We start from the raw sequence: 19,262 nt of genomic DNA on the forward strand, positions 1-19,262 counted from the left end.
GTGGCTATGTGGCTATAGACAGATGCTCCAAAAGTAGATCTGGGTCTTGGATCATTGGGTGTGTTTTTTTTTTCTTCTTTCAGAAAAAAATAACCCAGTCTGGAGAGGAAGTTTAAAAAGGGAAAATACACTCAATAGTTCTTGGAGCCAGTTGCCTGTTAGGTTGGCCTATATGAAATTTCTTTTTGATAGATCATAAATAGTCAACTATTGGTGATCTTGTGTGGCATTTCCACTTTGCCCCAACTTCAAGACATGTCTCAAAATGCAGGACAGTCAATATGACTTTTAAACACCTTTTCTTTCACTGTTAAGAAAATCCTTCAGGGCAGCTCAGACTGCCCTGACTAAGGGCTGAGTCCAGTTCCAAGCCTTTCTGTCTCAGGAGACATTTGCTCCCACCTGGGTGCCTGGCATGGTGTTGCACCTCAGCTCCACAGAGCCGAGAGCCTGGGAGAGGACACTGTGGGGAGCAGGCCTGCAGCCACTCCATAACCTTTCAGCCACCCTGGTGCTGGGCGACCAGCGGTGTGGGCTTTGGACTGAATGCTGTCGCCGTCCTGCATTCATTACACCATTGTCAGTGTGTGTGTCGGGGGCTGCCTCTGGGTGTGTGTGTTTCTTTTTATGTCTGCGTGTCAGTGTCAGGCTGTGCATGTCTGTTTACATCGTCCTGTCTAGGAGGGCTCAGTGCGACAAGTTGCTGGGGAACTGTTAGGACGAAGGGCTCAAGCCCAGATCGCCCATTCAGGAATCTTGGAGGATTTGTATAATGTATATAAATTTACATGTGATATATATATGTGTGTGTGTGTGTGTGTGTATATGGGCCTTCCCCGATGGCTCAAGTGGTAAAGAACCCACCTGCCAAGGCAGGAGATGCAGGTTTGATCCCTAGGTTGGAAAAATCCCCTGGAGGAGGAAATGGCACTCCAGTATTCTTGCCTGGAGAATCCCATGGAGCCTGGTGGGCTATAGCCTGTACGGCAAGTCAGACACAACTGAGCACACGCACATACACACACACACACACACAGAGGGTATTTTTATGCTGCTCATTGTTGGGCTCTGTGCAAGTGTCTGACCAGGTGTGGCATGAGCAGCCAAGCACTGGGTGAGCCCATCTGCCAAGAGCTCACAGACTTGCCTTCCCACCTGCCTGCCCGCTGTCCGTGGGGAGTCTGTCCCTTCGAAGCCCACGGCCTCCTCTCTAATTTATTAGCCGGGAAGGAGGAGAAAATGAAATGTTGCCTGAAGACAATGGCCGAGACAGCAGGTCCCACCCCAAGCAGCCGCCAGCACCTCTCCCCGCAGCCCCATCTCCTTGTCTGCAGTCCGGACCTGTACATTCTGCTGTAAGAGGAAAAAGGACCCCCAAAACCAGTTACAAAAGGCACACCGGCCATGGACACTCAGGGGTAGCTGTAGACTGCTAAAGGTGGGAGAGGGCGACAAGGCAAAGATTTGAGCCAGACTTTGTATCCACCAGCCCCGTAGATTCAAGGCCCCTAATCTACTGCGGGGACCCCCCACCTCCGAGTCAAGTCCCAGGACTTCTCCCCGGCTGCCAGCCTGGTGGGGGAAGGGAGAGGGGCCCAAGGCAGCTGCAGGGGCTGTGTTAGTAAACACTTTCCTGGGTTCCCATTTTCTTTACCACCCCACCCTTCTCCACTCCTGATGCCCGGTTCCACTGCCCACCCCCCGACACACACCGCCCCCCCCCCCCCCCCCAGAATCCCTTTTTCTGTGGCCTGCACAATGAGCTCATTGTCCTGGGTGTGATTTGAATAAGGGATCGGCAGGCCTGTTCCCAGCATTGTCCGAGGGGCTGGGAAAAACCCCAGCGCAGGCAGGAGGACCAGACCAGACAGAGACAGATGCCTAAATTAGCAACAAAGCTTTGTGCACGTCCCCTGGACAAGGGCTCGCCTTGTTTGCGTGGACTCGAGGGTGTGGAGCTGGCCGGCTGCTCGCATGTCTCCCCATGTTAATTAGTTTTGCATGCATGTCTGAGAAGGTGCCAGGGGAGACGCGTTTGCCTTTCCCCGGGAGGGGGACCTGTTTATGGCTGTGGGGCTGAGCCGGCCAGGGCTTACCTGGGGAGCCAGGCTCTGTGCCTGGGCGGGAATCTCGGCTCCCCAGCCTGCTTTCCTGTCTCTGTCATTTTAGAGGGGCCTGGCGGCACTCCCCATACCTTCTCTACTCCCACCCTGCCACGTTTGCGAGTTGGTTAGCTCTGGCTACAGGGAGCTCACTGGCTTCCACCCAGACCCGGGCCAGAGCCTGTCCATCTGGCCGTCTGTCTCTCGCGACACAGGGTCCCCAGGGACCAGGCAGCAGAAGCGGCCAGTCTCCTCCATCCCCAAGCCAGATGGCCAGTCTGCTTATCGCATTATGGCCTCCCCTGGCCCCAGACCCCCGCCGCCCACAGTTGGGCCAGGATCTCGTTTGGGGTATGACGGAGAAGCCCTCTTTTAGGCCCTCGCAGGAGCCTGGCCCTGAGCAGACGCGGCAGGAGCACGTGCTTGCTGCATGACCCCAGGGAGGCCAGTTCATCCTTCACACTGGATCCCGGTGTTCTCCCTGGCACAGTGAGTGAGGAAAACTTAAGGAATCTCTTGGTTCCTTCTAACTCAGAAAGTCTGTGATGGTTGTGATCATTTCAAACCTGTGTTGATTTCGCACTCCCCGAGCACAATGACGGGCGTGGGACCAGTGAATTCTGGCGGGCGGTGAGAGGACCTTAGAGGAAGGATTTTACCCCTGCGGACACTGGAGTGTGGGCCTCTGCTCTCGGAGCAGGTAGAGCCTCTCTGCTCAGGTCCTCACAGAACCACCCCTGCCCCCAGGCCCCCAGGCTCTCCTCTGCTGCCCCTGCCCTGCAGTGGTGGCAAGCAGGACCCGGCTGGCAGAGGGGAGCCTGGCAGTGGCAGCAAAGGAGAAACTGGAGTGAGAGCAGCTGCTGGCCGAGGCCCTGGGTGTGTCCTGGTCGCCCCCTGCAGGCCCTGGCATGGAGGATGAGGGGCTGGACGCCTGCTGGGCTGGACCTCCAGATGACTTTATGGGTCAGAGTTTCCAGGTCTGCACAGCCCCGCACAGAAATGCTGGAAGGTCAGGGAGTGGGGACCTGGAGCATGGCCCCTCTTGTCCAGGTGCAGGAGTCTTAGGATCCAGGGGAGCTGCTCCAGACCCTTTTCTTGCTTTTCCCCCACCCAGCCCCACTGGTCCTGTTCTCTCTTCACAGCTTCCCAGTGATTGAAAGGGTGAGTCTGGGACCCTCGCAGTCCAAAATTCCCTAGGCCAAAACCTCCAGTTCTTTCCACTGGGTCTCTATGAATCTAGCCATCTCATTTCTTACAGACCTTGATTCTTTGCAGACAGAAGGGAACTTCTTTTCCTGTGTTTGTACTTTAAATGCTTGGGGATGGCATTGGTTCAGGAAGTGCTGGGGTCTTAGGCAAGGGCTTCAAACGCCTTCTCTTGCCCCTTCTTCGCTGTTCTTCCCATCCCCGGTGCTCCCTCCTGCTCCCTCATGTTGCGGGGGTGCACCTTGCTGTGGAGTTGGGTGGTGGTTAGAGAACCTCTGGGATCCCCTTCAGAGGGCATGGGAGTCCTGGCCAGGGAGGCCTGGGCTCCATCTGGGGTTCTGGAGGGGAAGTTAGAAGCTACATGAGGAAGAGTGTAGAGGTTAGAGCTCAGGCAGGAACAGAGACCAGGGCCCACAATACGGGTGGGAGAGAAAGAGGCAGAGCAGGCAGGCCTTGGGAGAGCTGCCCACTGCCCTCCCTGCCCCTCCCCTCCCCTCCCTCCCCCTCCCTCTCTCCTGGGTGTTAGCTGCCTCAGCTGTAGCCCTGAGCTCCTTAATCTGGTGATCAGTGTGGTGCTGGGGGGTGGGTTGGCAGAGGCTTTAGGGGGTGACAGGGGATCTTGGGAGTCGCACTCTGCTAACCGAGCATCACACAAAGCCTGGGAATCACATTCCAAGCGTGGCTCACCGTTCCGAGGCTGGACCGGCATGGGTGGCGCCCAGTGGGGCTGGGCCGGGCCTGCGTGCAGCCAGGCTGACCTTGTGCTTTGTCCCTCAGGAGGAAAGCTCCTGAGATTAAGGCTCTGCTGCCCTTGCTGCCTGGCTAAGGTTTCATTGTTTGGTAGCTGTCCCCACCCTGATCCCAGCCCCCAAATCCTCAGGCTCCCTGTCTTAGTAGGAGAAGCCCTTTCTGAACATGGCAGACATTCCTTCCCCTGGTTAGCCAGGAAAATGCTGTCAGGGCTGCTCAGGGGCTGGGGGATTTGTTCTAGAATGAATCAAGTGTGCTAGGCAGTATACCACCCCTGCTTACACCGAACCCTGAGAGAACCCTAGGGAGGAAAGAAAATGAGGTGGGGGTGCTGGGCCCAGGCCCTTCAGAGCCTTGCAGTCCCGTGGGCTGGTGATAGCCCGAGCCTGGGACCCTGGCTGGAGAGGAGGGGCTGGCGAGAGGCCCAGATTGGCGTTCTGCTTCTGGCACCACTGTGCAACAGACCCCTGAATGTCTTAGAGCCTCTAAACCCTCATCTGTAAAATGGGAATAATAATTCCTACCTCCCAGTGGAGTCGCTTACCACTGAACAGGGCTCATCTTCCTTCTCCTATCCCCTACAGTCCGGGGCAGGTATGGAGGATCTGAGCTTCTCCAGGTGGGTTGATGCAGCCATGATTCGGAGGATGAGGACAGTAGTGATATGCAGGATATTTAACTGTGGGCACCGGCCAGTCAGGCGGCAGCTGGCCCAAACCAGCAGCCCAGGAAGGAGGGCACAGCTGGGCCGAGAGAAGTTCATTTGTCTTTGTGTCTTTCTGTCCCATCACATGTCCCTTCATCAGCCAGTGCACAGACTTCCCTCGAGGGCGGTTCCTGACAAGGCTGCACAACGCAGGGTCCCTGACCTCCTTTGCATTTTGAGCAGGTCAGATCTGCCTGGAATGGGGCACCCTGCTCCACCTGGCAGAGGACCCGGCAGCCAAGGGCAGCAAGCCGAAGTCCTCCCCAGCTCCAGACCCCGCCCTGGCTAAGGCTCCACCATCAGGCTCTGTGGGGACAAGCTTCTCCTGGGAGCTCCCACCCGCCCTAGTGCCGTTGCTCCTCCCTGACCCTTCTGGAAAGCATTGGTGGGTCAGGCTTCGGGGCCGGTCTGTGTTCTGATCCATCTCCTCATGCCTGTTTTGTCATCAGCCAGGTAAGGTTTGTGGTCCCTACCTGCGCGGTGGTGACAATGGTGTTTTCCAGGAAGGCTTCTGCTCTCAAAGAGGCATAGCAGCCACCCCTTGACACGTGGTGTGCTTTGCCAGCAGTAAGCTCTTTTGTCTGGTCCTTCTCTGTGCCTCATTGAGTGAAATCCCTGCTTTTGAGGACACAGGGTGGCCTGGTAGAATGCCAAGTCGCATGGGAAGGCACAACCCTACCTAGCTGAAAGTCAGAGACTTGAACTTCTTCTGGCCTTGAGTGAACCCTCTCCCTTTCTGGACTTGGCAAAGGAGCATTGGCTAGGATGACACCTAAGGTCCCTTTTAGCTGTGACATTTTGTAATCTGGAAGTTCTTCCTGCTTTTTCTCTTCTGCTACTTGCCAGTAACCCTCAGCCTCTGCCCCCTGGCTCGCAGGAAGCCCAACCAGTGTGGTCTCCTTCAGATTGCTCCCTGGATGAAGGGCAACATCTTCATCCAGAGGCTTCAGACAAAAACCCAGCTCACTGCCGGCCGGGACCTGAGGCTGGGATGTGACCTGCCCTGGGGCGGGACTGTGTCTGGAGAGCACAGGTCTAGCTGAGTGTGTCCCCAGCTTCTGATCTGGGGCCTCCTCCTCTGTTCCTGTTTGCTCTGGCTAGCCTTTGTCCTGTGACTCTGCCACCAGAGACCCTCACAGTGGGCTTGCATTGTTCTCCTTGGGACTTGCCTTGTCCTACTTCCCTTGGCCAGGCCCTTCAGACTCAGAAGGTCCAAGCCCCAAGAAGCAATCCACAGGGGAAATTCTGCTTCTTACTGCCTGCCCCCGCCTTCCCAGGGCCCCAGCCTGGTGGTTCTGCCACCCATACAGCTGACACAATGGAGGCCACAGAATCAGGGGACATGGGCTCAGGTCTTTGTATAACAAGGGTGACCTTGGGCTAGCTCTTAACCTCTCTGAGCCTCTCTTTTCCTAATTCTAAAATGAGGATCACCACACCCTTCTCATAAAGTTGCAGCAAGGCAGAGCAATGATACAGGAAAAGCTCTTTGAAAGCATACAGTGGGTCTGTCTTACCTTCCTGTCCAAGCTGAGCCTCCAAAGGCCATGGACAGAAACCATTGCCTTTCCTAACCTGTGGCCTTTGAGTTTCAGCCTGCTCTGCTGAGGAGGTTCTGAGACAGCTTCAAGAAGCTCCTCCCCCGAGCCCCAGGGAGCAGAAATACCTACTTTCAGCCCTAATAATACCTGAATGAGATTTCTAGGACACTTTCCTCCCCAGAGGACCAAGCTCCTTCTCACATATTATTTCTCTTATCTCTAGGTTGTCCTGCGAAGTGTGATGGGACAGCCTCTTTTCAGCTTCTCTGAAAATGGAGACAGAAGAGCTGTAGGTCTTGCTTGCCAAGGTCATAGGATTGGAGTCCAGAGCCATGCCCCTCACTCCAGGACACTCACCATCATCAGAGGTGGAAGAGCCAAGCAGAAAGGGAAGATGCAGTCGCTGCTGTCTTGAAGCTGCAGCGGTCAGGGGCCAGGATGGAGGAGGAGGACTGGGGCAGAGAGCACAGCGCGGGTTCTGCTCCCACTCCTGCCCTTCTGGGACTTGGCTGGGGACCTGGGGAAACGTGCCCCTACCCCCCACTCATCCTGCGGAGGTCTTGGCCTTTGCTCTGTGGGCCACCCTGTCTGCCCTCCTCACATTGTATGCCTGTTCCAGCGCAGGGTGTTCCAGCAAACAGAATCTCCGCCCTTTATCTCCGCCCCTGAGGGCCGAGGGCGGCGTGCCGGGTGGTTGCCCACGCAAGGGGCTCCAGCCTTCTAGGAGTTAACGATGCCCTCTCCCCAGCTGTCCTCCCCTTGGTGCTCCTCTTCCTCCCTCCTCCTGCTCACAGCAGGCAGGGCCTGGACCTGGGAGCCATGCCGCTGTGCTGTTGCCAGGGGAGCCGGGAGCCAGATCCGAGCTATGCAGGGAAAAGGCCCGGCCTGTCAAAGTGTCTGAGATGAACCGCCGCCGTCCCCGTGCAGCTGGGCTCAGACGTGTCTCTGCTCTTGTTCTGTGCCTGAGAATGGCGAAGCCCAGTGAGGTTCAAGGGCAAACTCACTATTCATTAGTCAGGGGTTCTTGACGTCCGTGTCTCCCAGGGATGGGTCCTCCCTCCCTTTTCCTCTCCCTCCTGTGACACATTCCTGGGTGCCTTTGGTGAGGGCTGCACACCCTCCTCCTCCTGCCCAACTCTTCTCCAAAGGCCCCTGAATAAACTCCCCCCAAGGAGACCAGGCAGGGCAGAGACAATGGCCACAGGAAACCGTTCAGGCAGGACTCCAGCCATGCTGGCCCGCCCTCCACCCCCAGCACCCCTGTGGGCCCACTCCCCTCTGACTCAGGGTACCCCTGGACTACTAGACCACACAGGCCTGGACAAGACAAAGGCACTGGGCACCGCCCTCAGGGCAGCAGGCCAGTCCTGCGCCATGCTCAGTGGGCTGGTTGGATGTTTCCATGACCTGTCTTACATCGCTGCCTCTCTCAATGCCTTTCTCTACCATCACGTATCTCTTCTAAGACACTCAAACACCATTGGTGGGAAAGCATGAAATGTGGCAATATCAGAATGTAAAGGACACATGTACTTAGTACCAAGCAAATTGCACTGATAGAAATTTACTATACGGTTAACACGTAGACGTTCGCAAAGAAGAATGTACAAGAATGTTCATCTGAGCATTTATTTTTTAAGAATATAAAGAAATGGAAATGAACCTGTGGTCCATTCATACTGTGTGAAATACTACGCAGCTACAAAAATGAATGTGGTAGGTCTCTAAATATTAGCTGATATGGAAGGCTGGCCAGTATATATTGTTGGGTGAATAGAATAAATCACAGAACAGGCGATAGAGCATGATCTTATTTGTGTGTATTTAAAAGTAAAAAATATGCTTATATGTGCAGAGATTCCGGGTGTGTATTAGAAGACTGCCTCTGGGGGTGAGAGGGAATGAAGGCAGTCCCATTTTCTTTCCATGCTTGTGGGATACTTTCACTGAGAAATGTAAAGCGGTTATTGACTATATCAGGCTTAACCTCTGTTAACCAAGTTGGAGTAGGAGCTCCACAAGAATTTTGCCACTGGCCTGCCTTGTTTGCTTCACCCCAGAGAAAGCAAGGGGCCCAGCAAGTGTCTCTGAGGAGGGACACAAGGTCTCAGGAGTGGGAGGTGTGGGTCTGACTCCACACATGACAGGCCAGGACCTGGCCATGGTGACTGGAGGAGCCCTCCATTGGGCCCTCATGGGCCTGGGTGGGCCCTAGGTGGGATTGGGGGGGAAAGTGCCATAGATCTGGACCAGGGAGCCACCCAGAGCACCCTGGGAAACCCGCAGGATTGCAGAGTAGTCCCTGGGACCTGGGCGACACCTACAGTCAACCCAAATCAGCTGTGGAGCTTGCAGAGTGAGCAGGAAAGAAGACTGCAGTGACTCCTCATAACTTGATAGACTGTCAGTATTACTGTTACCCACCCATTCTATAGATGAAGACACTGAGGCCCAGAAAAATTAAGTTTTAGGTCCCAAGTCACACAGCTAGTTAGTGCCAGAACTAAGATTCAAACTCAACTCTCTTGGACTGTGAAGTCTTACTCCAGACTGCAAAGAAATCCTGTTTGGCATGGCCACTAGGAGGTCCCCAAAGCTGGAACACCCTCCTTTCCACCTCCCATTCATAGAGATATTAACCCCTCCTCTGCAACTTCACCTCCTCAAGTATTTGCTTGCCTGGGGTCCTCCCCCAATTTTACCTAATGCCATGTGGCTCCTGCAGTATCCCTGCCCCTGGACTGGGCAGTGGAGGGATGGGGAGGAGGATTATAGAGACTTTGGTTAGTATAGCCTCTCCTCCAGAGCTGTCCAGGGCCAGAAGGGTTGTCCAGATGGACTTCCTGGGGGTGGTGGCCTGGAGGTAAAGACACAACCCAGCTGGTTAAGACAAGCCTGAATGAGCACTGGAAAGTGGGGGCAAGGTACTGGGGAAGGCTCAGGGCTTCCACCTGGTGGGAAATGGGAAGTGGGAGTAGGTGGGGTCAGAGGGTCTAACTGCTGCAGCCCCCCAGTCCCCTGGCTGCGGGTCACCTACACTTCTGCAGACTCTGCTTCTCCCCTGACCTGATAGAAGCCTGATGGGCACTCCTGGGCCTGCCCCAGTGCTTCCCAGAGTCTGGCCTGATGAGGTCCTCAAGGAAAGCTGAAGCTGCAGAAGCAGCAGTCGGTGAGCAGAGATCTCACTCAGGGATCTGGAATCACTGGGTCTCTTGCAAGGCCAGGGGGATCCCCCTGGATGGTCCTGAGGGACTTGGCAAGTTCTGCAAGAAAAGCCTCTTCTCATCCTGTAAACCTCACCTCTCTCTACCCCATGGGCTTCCCTGGTGGCTCAGATGGTAAAGAGTCTGTCTGCAATGCGGGAGACTCGGGTTTGATCCCTAGGTTGGGAAGATCCCCTAGAGAAGGGAATGGCTTCCCACTCCAGTATTCTTGCCTGGAGAACTCCATGGACAGAGGAGCCTGGCGGGCTACAGTCCAATCGGACACAACTGAGTGACTAACACACACACACACACACACACACACACACACACACACACTTTTCCCAACTCACAATAAAGTTTCTCTGCAAAGCCTTCCTTGTGTCTGGTCAGTTCTGTGGGAAGGATGTGGGTGAGGAAAGTAAGATTTAGCCACTAGCAAAGACAATTCCTGCTGTGTCAGGTGTGGTGGGTCCCTGGTATGGATCCAAGAAGCCCTCCCAAGGTCTGGGGAAGTGTCTCCCTGACCTGGGCTAGGCTCATCTGGCTAAGAGGACGGAGGCCATTGGCTGCCGGGTCCCAGGCTTACCTCTAGCCTTGAGGGTGGCAATCTTAGGTGTGCTACTCTCAGAAACGGGGTTCTGTAGGTTCTGGATCTTGAGGCAGCTCCCAAACCTCCATCAGTGTCTTGTCATTTAATCCTCATAGTGACAAACACCCCCACTGCCATAAGACTTAATCCCATTTTACAGAGTAGCTAACAGAGGCTTCAGAGATGCTAAGAAACACGTGCACACTCACACAGCTGGGAAGCAATGGCACTGGGCTCCAGATCTCATTTCTGTGACCAGAATGGGATGCAAGGCTTCGTAAATCTCCTGAAAGACCCTGACAAGGTTCTCTATGAATGTGCAATATGACAGCATCCCTTTTCACAAGGCCCTGGGACCCCAGACAATTATCAAGACTTTCTTGCGCCAGGCACTAAGTGCTTGCTCATGTCCTAAATCATGGTTTAATCCTCAGACATCCCTATACAAAACGGGCACTGTATTAATTCCTGTTTAACCAACGGGGAGAGTGAGGCTGAGGTAGCTGGTGGGTGCAGGGATGGGTGCAGCCAGGATGTCGGCACAGGCACACCTGCCCAGATGCCAAGCATTCAAACCCCTGCCCACGCGGCCTCCCTAAGTGCCTGGCGCCCTACCAGCCTCCCCTGCCAGGCAACCCCAGTGAAACGTCTCTCATCCCCGCTCCACCGCGCCCAGGGGGCTGCGGTCAGGGCCGCCGGCGGCGCGGCGGGGTGGGCCTGGCCGTCCGGCAGGCGGCGCTGCCCCTGGGCGCCCAGGTCCCCCCCGCGTGCCGCGCTCCGCCGGGCAGCAGGCTCGGGGCCCCAGGGCCCCGGGAGGAGCCAGGACCCCGGGCGGGAGGGAGAAGACTGAGGGGCGCGAGGCACAAAGAGCTTTTTATTTAAATTTGTTTAGAGTTTCGCGAATTTGCATGAAAAATGTGTGAGAAAAGCCAGCTCCGGTGACCTCATCCGCACCTGCCATTAACGTTCAATTAGCGGCTGAATAGCGGCCGCCGACGCGACGTGCAGGGAATCCGGCAGGCCCCGCGCGGCTCCGGCTGCGGGCCGGGCTCCGGGTGGGGTGGGGTAGGGTAGGGTGGAGGGCGGGGGCGCAGGGTCCGCGCCTACTCCTGCGGGCGGGAGACCCACGGCTTGGTTCGCACCCCGATTCTCCGAGGGGGAGGGCAGGAACCCCACGACCCTCGAGCCCAAGGCCGCTTGGGGGCGCACCGGGCCCTGAGGGCACCTGGGGAGGCAGGGGCTCCCTCCCGGCGCCGAAGAGGCCGGGTTCGCTCCCTCCCCAGGAGGAGAGGTGGACGGACTAGCCCCCCGTCCTAGCTCAGATGGGTTCCCTCGCCACCTTCCGGACAAAGTGTCAAGTACAAGTTCAAGTTCAGGGCCAGGCCCCGGGGATGGGGGTTGGGGGGCGCCAAGCCTTCCCCGGCCGCCTTTGTCCTTCCAGAGAGAATAGCTCCCAAGTCCCCTCCGGGCGGGGCCCAGCAGACGCCCCCGCCCCGCCCCGCCGAGCCCCGCAGGAGCCGCCTCCTCCCGCCCGCGCGGCGCCTGTCCCCTGGTCCCGGCGCCCCAGCTCGGGGCCACCGAAGGGTCTGGGGGCTCGGGGCGCGGTGGGGGGAGGCGCGATCCGAGTCCGTGGGAGCCTCCCCAGCCCCGCAGTCCCAGCAGCAGACCGAGCTCGGTCGGACGGATGCTCGCGCTTAGGTAAGAAGCCCTGGCGGGGTTCGCCGCACCCCTTCTGCCCCGCCCCCCAGCCCCGCACTCTGCGACCCAGAGAAACAGGGCGGAGGGCGGTGTGTTGCAAGGAGAATGGGAGGCTGGGAGGGACCCCCGCCGGGTCTGGGGGCGGGGTGGGCGCTGCCTCTCCAGGGCTCTGAAGGGTCCCGGGCCTGGGGCGGGAGGCACAGAGGGCAAGGGTGCCCCGTGTCTATCCGGTGAAGTCGCCGGCCTTTCCCAGGGGCGTCTAGTTCATCCATCTCTGGTCGGCTTAGCCTCCTTGGTCTCCGCTTCTGCGCGCTAGTTCCGGATCTTGCTCTTTCTCGCCTTCTCTCAGATTCTGCAGGAGGGGCCGCAGTTAGAATCTAGTTCCCCAGGCCCTGAGGCTCCTTCTGGAGAACTGCAGGGGCGCGAGTGTGGCTCGGCTCTAGGGAGAATCAACTATGGACATTCCCTCCCCCCACATCTCCAGCACCTAAATTAAGGTCCTGGGCTAAAGGGTGGTGGGTGGGGTGGGAGTGGGCTGTGATTTAGTGGCGGTGCAGGGGCCCGTAAGATATCCTCCCTTTTTATGGCTTAGGACTTCTGGCTGTTCCCACTGTGGCCGGTTACTGGATTCTGTGCAGGGACAGGTGTTAGCTGGTACCAGTGGCCCAAACCTTGCCTCCCTCCCATTCCTGCCTTTCATTGTCAGATATTCACTCTGAGGTTGTTTATATACTGATGTTTTACACACAATCCTAACATCCATGTTATCTGGTTTCTAAATTCATAGCCAGTTAGAAGCAGCAAGATAAAAAGGGGGAGATGGGCTTTTCCCTCAATTCACACTGTTCCCTTCTGCGTTCCTTTCCTGCTTCTCTGTATAGTTCCCAGATTTCTTACTGCTGGAATTCTAGTCATGATGAAGTTTCTCCCTCTAAGAATACACTCCTTCCATTTTTCACTTGGCCAAACTTTAGCAAGTGTCTCCTCCTCCAGGAGATCTGCCTGGATTTCCTCCACATCTCTGCTTCTCTTAACATCTTCAGTTGCACTGCCAAGGGCTTGGTACATGATAAATGAAATGGTTTCTGGATGGATTCATAAAAAAAAAAAAAAAGAATCAAGTACATATAAATTTAGGAACCATTGAGGATTGAGGGGTTTTTGCTGCTGTTGTTTTAAATAAACACTGGTTCAAACTGAGAGATCTCCCAGGGACTGCTTCCCTCTGTTCTATTACTTACAAGATCTCATTCACAAACAGGCATTAACAGGAAAATGCTGGGTCCATGTACTCTGTTAAAAAGAAAGGAAAAAAACCCTGTGCAAATTTCTTTAAGATTTTAAAAAGAAATACCAGAAGGGAGGCCTTCAGTCTCTGTTAGTCTTTCCCTCTCCATTTAACCCAGTCCTCTGAAGACTTGGAGGGGCTGAGGTTTCCTGAGCTGCATAAGATCATGGGCCCTCCTGCAAGGCTTCAGCCGGGCCACCAAGAAGTTGACTAAAAATGGAGACTGTGACCTACCTAGTGCGTGTCTTTTTGCTCCCGATGATTCATCACTGACAAGCTGATGTCAGAGGAGCCTGGGAAGATGTTTACATCTTTTTAAAAAGGGAAAAGGAAGCGTTTTTTTTCCTTCAAAACCTTCTGCAAAGTCTGCTCTAGACCCTTCCTCTTCCTCGTGAGAACTTCTGGTCTGAGTCTAATCTGATTCTCTCTGGGTTATCGTGACATCTTGGATAAACTGCTTTTTTTTTTTTTTTTTTTTTGTCCCAATAGCCAAGATGTCCAATTCATGGAGGGGTAGAATGAGGAACTTTAAGGCAGCAGTTCGAAGAAGGCAATATAAATACTACTCTGATATAGGCTGAGAAAATAATTTATAATTTATATATATGAACTCAGCCCTTCCAACTAAAGGAGACAGGGTCTTGTTATTACCCGCCTTTTACAGAAGAGAAAACTGGGATGTGAAGGGGTTAAGTAAACTGTCTGCAGTGTCACAGCAGAAAGCGGTTCAGGTGGGCTTTGAATTTGGGCAAGCTGTTTTATTTTATTTCTTTGAAATAATTTTGTTGGAGTATAGTTGACTTACAATGTTCTGTTAGTTTCAAATTCACTGTGTTTGATTACCAGCATTTGAGCTTTGTTTCTGAGCTAGTCACTGCAAATGCCTCCCAAATCACCTTTCACATGGACACTCTTGCTTTCCTTATCAGAGAAAGAAGGTAGAGAAGGTGAGGGTGAACAGCTCAACCTTTGGAATCTTGTGTTCAAACCCTGGCTCTCTCCCTTACAAACTATGAGTTTCGCCAGCTCTCCATTACCTCATCTGTAAAATGGGCTTGTAAATCAATCTCAGGGGCTTGTAAGGATAAAATAAGATGTTGTGTTTGTTCCAGTGCCTGAGACATAGTAAATGTTTCCAAGAGGGAAAGCCATTATTGTTTTAACAGCAGTCTTCTTTAATGACAATGATGTTACTGTCACTTTGCATTATCAAAAAGGAACATTCCCTCCCCTCAGAAAATAAAACACTGATACTAGTTGGTCTCCACATGCTTCACGGAGAAGGCAATGGCACCCCACTCCAGTACTCTTGCCTGGAAAAATCCCATGGATGGAGGAGCCTGAAAGGCTGCAGTCCATGGGGTCGCTGAGGGTCGGACACGACTGAGCGACTTCCCTTTCACTTTTCACTTTCCTGCATTGGAGAAGGAAATGGCAACCCACTCCAGTGTTCTTGCCTGGAGAATCCGAGGGATGGGGGAGCCTGGTGGGCTGCCATCTATGGGGTCGCACAGAGTCGGACACGACTGAAGTGACTTAGCAGTAGCACATGCTTCAACCAGGCATCTAAGGAGGTGTCTGGATTCTGGTAGGACAGCTGCTCCATTCTGTACAAGATAACCCAGACCCCCAGGAGGGCACACGGATCCCTAGTGTCTTTGAAGGTGATGAATTAAACACAGACCCTTAAACTCTTGTCCCTCCTGGAGTCTAACTCCTTACAGGGATGTTTGTGTGTTGGGGGGATGTTCAAAGAAGGACTTTGTAGATAATCAAGAGAATTAGAGGCTGAGCCAGAAGATGACTAAGAAGAGAAATCTGAGATGAAGAGTTCTCTTTTTTTTCTTTCTTATTTTAAAATCTGGCCATTGCCTCTTGATGAGGAAAATAAATGAACACTGGACCCTGCTACAGAAGTTGATCTGATCAGTGGGGACACTTCTTACTTTCACTAATTAAATAGTTATTTAGTGAGTGCTTGTTCTGTGGGCAGGCATCACTTTAGGTACTGGAGCTACAACAGCAAACAGAACAGAATAACCCCTGCTCTTGGGGAGCTGACAGTCGTGTATGTGTGTATTTAGAGAGGGCTTTCCCCGTGGCTCAGGGCTGCCCTGGTGGCTCAACTGGTAAAGAACCTGCCTGCTAATGCGGGAGTTGCAAGAGATTCAGATTAGATCCCTGGGTTTTGAAGATCCTCTGGAGAAGGAAATGGCAACCCACTCCCGTATTCTTGCCTGGAAAATCCCATGGACAGAGGAGCCTGACAGGTTACAGTCCATGGGGTCACAAAGAGTTGGACACGACCGAGTACACATACATCTATTCCTGGTGGCTCGGACAGTAAAGAATCTGCCTGCAATGTGGGAGACCCAGGTTTGATCCCTGTGTTGGGAAGATCCCCTGGAGAAGGGAATGGCCACCCACCCAGTATTCTTGGAGCTTCCCTGTTGTGTTGAAAGGGGAAGAAAATGTCAATTGTTTTGTGCAGTACACCCTGACTCACCTCTGAGCAGGATCCCTTGTAGTGGAGATAGATCAACTGGGCCTCCATTACTTGCTCACCCTTCAGAGCCAAGGGCATGTGTTTTCACACAGCTATTTCTGCCTATGGGTGGAATTGAGGAGAGAGAAGGGGAGAGAGAGATGACTCAACTTCCTTCCATCTCAGAAAATAAGTAAAGGATTGAGGCAGAGATTCCTTGGCAATGTACTCATCAAATGGGCAATGTACTCATCAGATGGGCAATACACAGGAGTCCTGCCCTCCTGCATCCCATTCCCAGACTCCCCAGACCCAGGCAGAGCTGTGATCCTGGCAGTGATGCAGGGACAGAAACGGTGATCATCAGTGGGGGAGACTAAGAGGGATGGGAAGGGGTGACACTGCATCCAGGGTCTGGGAAGATCATTTTAACAGCTTGCCCATGCCAGCATGCTTCTAGGGGCATTACATGTATATATGAAGATTAGCCCAGTTACCCTTAATTATTATCAATCTCTGTTTCAGAGATGAGGCAACTGAGGCCCAGAGAATAAAGTGGCCCAAGACCACAAAGCTAGTAAATGGCAGATCTGGGTCAGATTTGAACCCAGGCAACTTGGCTCCACTAACTCCACTATCACACTGTTTATCAAAGGACCAGGTTTCAGAAAGAAATGTTCACTCCCTTGGGAGGACACCAAGCATCCTCAGAAGTCTGCAGGAGTTCCCAGTGCAGCCCTCTCTCACACTTATTTGAGCCTCAGATTAGAGATGTTAAGGCTCTTCTTTGAAAACCCTCCTCCCTTGGCAGGTGAGGAAACTGAAGATGGGGAGGGTCTTTCCCCAAGGTCACTGTCAAAGCAGACATCAGACTGTAGTCTCAGCCCACTCACTACCTCACAGGTCCTGAATGTCAAGGTGTTGGGCTGAAGGGCTGCTTCCTTTACTGCAGACTCTTCAGGGTCAGAGAAACCTGACCCTCATCTCTTTCATCACAAACCCAGAGGGAAGATGTGAGATGATCAGGAAGAGGTGGGTTTCCTCGGGTTCTCCCATAACAGGCTCCATCTTGAGTGCTACCTTGTCCGACTCCATCCATGGTGAGCCTTGGTGCTGTGAGGAGGAAGCTGGTGTGTGAGGTAGACCCCAGGAAGAGCCAACACATACCAAGACCAGCAGGTCAAGGAGTTTGAGCTCTAGTCTGAAGCCTTCTGGTCAGAACTTGGCATTCAGCAGTGTGCACTCTACATCAGTCACTGGGAGAGTGATGGGCAGGATGCTAGGTTACTGAGATATTCCCAGCTTTTCCAGGAGCAATCATCAACTGATCAATGTATGAGTCATTTTTGATGAAACAGCTGTAGTAAAAAAAAACCCATAGGAGACTCCTGCCCTAACTTATTCCAAAACTTGATAAAGCTCTTCCTGGTAAAAGGGTTCTGGCACTGGCGGGTCTAAGGTCGGACTTAGGGGGCACCCTACTGAGGGACTCTGCCCAGGGCTCCAGCTTAGCAGGCCTCATGGCCTAATTCACTAGACTGCCTAGTGGGGCTTTGCAAGAGCGAGATGCCCCATGCCCACATGAGCACAAACTGCATTTGCCCAAAAAGCTTCCTTAGAAAAACAAACTTTCAGCTGGGGGAAGCCAACCTGAGGAGGGCCAAAGATTACATCCGGGCTTATCTACTTCTCCAGGAAGTCTATTCATTCTATTTTTCTGATATGTTCTAAATCTGTAATGCTAAGAAAGTCAATCGTGGGCGTTAGCATTGCTGGCCCTCCTCCTGGTCACACCTGCATCTTTTGGGTGCGCGTTAAAGGTCTTGGAAATAGAAATATAAAAACTGCCTTGCGATGCGTCATCTGTAGTCTCCACCACCGCCTGCACTCGTTCCAATCTTTCACTCCTGCCTAAATTTGGGGCCCCACGCCAGGGCCAGCAGTGTTTTACGGTAACAACAGAGGAGGCTGAGCCGCACTACATCTGTCTCAGGTTCGCCTCCAGGGCCCTGCAGTATCCACTCCATGTCTTTCGGGCGCGTAGGGAGTGGCAAGGCTCTGTCCCGAGCTCCTCAACTGCCCCTTCCCTCTTACTCCAGGCTGCCGGGCAGAGGCTACTTGCATGGCCTTGGAATCATTTCGACACTCCAAGGAGGGGGCCGCATCTAAATGTCTCAGGCTCTCCGAGGCTAGCGGCCCGCAATCCCCTTAGAGCAGGTGACGCAGGCTGTAACCCTGGAGAACACTGCTCCCTGGAATCCAAACTCAGTTCCTAGCAGGAGACACAAGGGGAAGCTTTGCTTCTCTGTTGTTCAGTCGCTGAGTCGTGTCTGACTCTTTACAACCCCATGGACTGCAGCATACCAGGCTTCACTATCCTTCACCATCTCCTGGAGGTTGCTCAAACTCATGTCCATCGAGTCAGTGATGCTATCCAACCATCTTTATCCATTCCTTCTCTAGTGATGCCTTTAAGCTAACCGTGGCTGCCCGTCGGGCTGGCTCTGGGTCTCACTGGGCTGCAGACTGGCTGATGGTGGCACAATCGGGTCCATGGGTGCTGGACTGGCCCCCACCTGCCTCCCCGCCTCACCTCTGGGTTACCACTTTTGGTTTGCACTCACATCCCAGATGGCGGATTTTCTGGGGAATTGGGATTCTTATATCTGCAATTTATTCTAAGCCCAAGGTTCCAAGAAATATCTATAATGAACATTAATGTCTACAATCGCCTGGTCAATTTGCATCGAGTGGCAGAGCCGCCTCATTCTTATTTATGGTAGAAAATGAAAAAAACTGCCTTGTGATGGGTCAGGTCAGGTCCCTGCCTGTTATTTACGGTCAAAAGAATTTTTCTCCCCACCAGGAATCCAACTTGCTTGAAATAGATTTCTCCTCTCTGATTCTCCGAACTGGAGAGAAATCTGTTTTCAAAACAGTTATTTAAAAAAAAAAAAAAAAAAAAAAAACAGGCAACCAGACAGCCTGAGGATATCAGGCCAACAGGCCAACAGTGTCCCCTCCACTGTCTGAGTGCCCCAGACCCCTGGACATGGCCAATACGAAGCACCCTAGCTGCCTGGGATGGGGGTAAGGCCCCAGGGGGGTGAGAGACACAGGTTACTCTATGGGACTCCAAGGGAGATACTCGGCCGCTCACGTCCAAGCAGGCTGGGGACCCGACTCTCAGTCCCCCAAGGCCCGCGCACCAGCTGCGCCCTCCTCGCGCTCCGAGACGCCGATCGTGGGCAAAAGCTGGAGGTTCTTAGGGATTCCAGAGCCACTCCAAGGCCGAGATCCGGTCTGTCCCACGACCTTGGCGCCAGGAAGCTGTGGAAAGAGACAGACCCCAATTTTCTCCCCTTGGAGTTGAAACAAAACCTGAAAGCCCGAGGTTACCCGCACGGCCAGAGGTGGCGCCTCGGCGGCGGGGGCGGCTCGAGCCGCGTGCCTGCGCTGTTCCCAGGCCCGGGTTCTGTGGCTTTCCTAGTTGTTGAGTTACTTAGCTGGTTAGCTAATAGCCAGCTTACAGGCAGCGTTTACACAAATGCCCAGTCTGGTCTCACGCTGAGTCCCTGTGTCCGCCAGACCGAGAGCTGCCCGGCTGGGCTACGGGAGGAGGGACGAAGGGGAATTCTTGGTAATGAGAGGGGAGGTTTTCCCGGGACGCCCCTTGGTGAAGTGGCCTTGG

At 53.9% G+C, this 19,262-nt stretch overlaps 2 long non-coding RNA genes across 3 annotated transcripts in view; both read left to right on the top strand.

Annotated features, from left to right (window-relative positions):
* LOC139178178 (uncharacterized) overlaps positions 1–7,967 on the top strand; it is a 35,248-nt gene extending 27,281 nt beyond the window's left edge. For both annotated transcript variants that reach the window (XR_011562565.1, XR_011562566.1), the window contains exon 2: positions 6,529–7,967. This is a non-coding gene — a long non-coding RNA (uncharacterized lncRNA). The remainder of the gene's footprint in view (positions 1–6,528) is intronic.
* Positions 7,968–11,229: 3,262 nt separating this feature from the next.
* Positions 11,230–19,262, top strand: part of LOC139178179 (uncharacterized) — a 68,891-nt gene continuing 60,858 nt past the window's right edge. Inside the window, exon 1 of the long non-coding RNA XR_011562567.1 lies at positions 11,230–11,798. This is a non-coding gene — a long non-coding RNA (uncharacterized lncRNA). The remainder of the gene's footprint in view (positions 11,799–19,262) is intronic.

This window comes from Bos indicus, chromosome 21 (genome assembly GCF_029378745.1).
Source record: "Bos indicus isolate NIAB-ARS_2022 breed Sahiwal x Tharparkar chromosome 21, NIAB-ARS_B.indTharparkar_mat_pri_1.0, whole genome shotgun sequence".
In the NCBI taxonomy this organism is placed as follows: Eukaryota; Metazoa; Chordata; class Mammalia; order Artiodactyla; family Bovidae; genus Bos; species Bos indicus.